The following is a 2036-nucleotide window of genomic DNA, read 5'->3' on the forward strand; positions in this document are numbered from 1 at the left end:
CCGGTATTTTCCCATTTTTCCTAATTATGCTTAATTTGATCGAAAATTCTTATTTTAGTTAATTTGAATTTTCTGAGCTAATTATTTGCATTATTATTTTCAGGGAAAATTTTGGAAATACAATTTGGGACATTTGGAGTGCTATCAAATAATTCAAGATTCTCAAATTAGACATTTTAAATTTTAGTTACATTATAATTTAATTGTTTAAACTTTTTGGACAAACTTGTGCACAATGGGCCATTGTTGAAAAAATTTATGATGGCCCCAAAGTTGTAGGACACTTGGCACCCTGGGGTTTTATTGTTTTAGGGTGGACCCCACCCAATTTGAAGACACATGTCCTAGGGATTGTTACCTAGGAGTCCAGTCGTCATTCTCTCTAGGAACTTTGCTGGAACGTAGGAGATAGCAACCCTTTTCTTGGAACATTTGGAGAACCACCAATGGAAGGCTATGGTTGAACGTTGCATTCATTAGTTCCTTTTCTTTCTTTTTATCTTGGAGAGCACGTGATTTTGTTTAGAGAGAAAAGCGAGTTGAATTTGGTTTTTTTTAGAAGCAGTGATGGTTCATGATAACACCCACTTTCTTTTCTTTATTGGATGAGAGTTGCTGCCGTCACTTGCAATGGATGATTCATTATTTTGTTTTTTTTTTTTGCAACATTTTCGGAGATGATTTTTGAATGAAACGATTCTTGTTTTCCTTTACATCTGCTGCTGGGAAATACAAAAAGAGGTAGCTTTTCTTTGAACCATCATCCGGTCTTTGAGTTGGAAGAAGCAACACACGGTGCATTCCATTTCTCTTTTCTTTTTGTTGGTGGAGAGCACTTTGATTTCATAAGCTTGATTCATGGCAGCAATTGTACGGTGATGAAGTTCTATTTCTTTTAATTAAGAAGCATCATTTGATTAATGTTTGCAGCTGCAGAATTTGTTTTTGTTTTAAAAAAAAATGAAAGCGCTGATTCCATTTTGTTTGGGAAATAGTGGCACTGATTCAATTAAGAGGGGGCACACTGCTGGACACGTCCAGCTAGGAGGGTATTTTTAGACCATTTGGAATTTTCAATTTCATTAGTAGATGCATTGGTCATATAAATTGCTGGTAGGAGTTGGTGTTGTTTATTTCTTGTGTTTTAAATTAATTTGCATTGTAGGATTAGCTGTTTTTTAGTATCTTTAATTTAGTTTTTCATTTAATTTAATTTAACTGTGCTTAGATATTTGTTTAGTCTAGTATTTGGTTTAGCATTTTCACTCTCTGGACTCGATTTTCAAAAAATTACTGCAACCACACCAGAGGTCCCAATGCTATGTTTTATATATCACATGAAAGATAATTGTGTCTACTTTCCAAGAAAAAAAACATCATCTCATTTAGAGCTCTGTAGAAAACGTTATGGGTAAAACATTGAGCAAAGCTCAGAGTTGTCCAGTTCCAGCGTGAATTTTCGTANTTACTGTAGTAGTTTCGTTTTTATTGTTTTAATTTTATTTTCGTGCATGGTGAAACCTTTTCAAACCCCCCCTTTCCTGTTAGACTCGATTCTGAACCGCAAAATTGGTCCTTGAGAGACGACCTAGGAGTCACTTCCTAGCTATACTGCATTTCTTATATGCAATCAAATTTGTATGGGTTGCGACACCCATCACCCTCTCAAACCAATAAAGCCCTCTTCCAAACCTCTTGACCATCATCGTCATCTCATCCGATCACCGAAACAAGATGAACATGCTAATCCAACACTTGTTCCTCCTTCCACTCTAAGAACTTACCTATCTTACACACATAGTTCTTCCGTTATTTTACTTTATTTGTTTTATTTGTTACTTTGTTGTTTGTTTAAATTTATATCTTTGTTTACTTGCTTATTACCTTTATCTTTATACGCAATATTATTTTTCGACTGTGTCNACTATCAACATGCAAAAGATAAAAACAATAAAAGATGTAAAACACACAAAACTATTGTATTCTTCTCTTCATTCAGTCCTCTTTATATAGCATTCTTTGAGAAAGATCCATTA

This window comes from Vigna radiata, chromosome 2 (genome assembly GCF_000741045.1).
Source record: "Vigna radiata var. radiata cultivar VC1973A chromosome 2, Vradiata_ver6, whole genome shotgun sequence".
Lineage (NCBI taxonomy): Eukaryota > Viridiplantae > Streptophyta > Magnoliopsida > Fabales > Fabaceae > Vigna > Vigna radiata.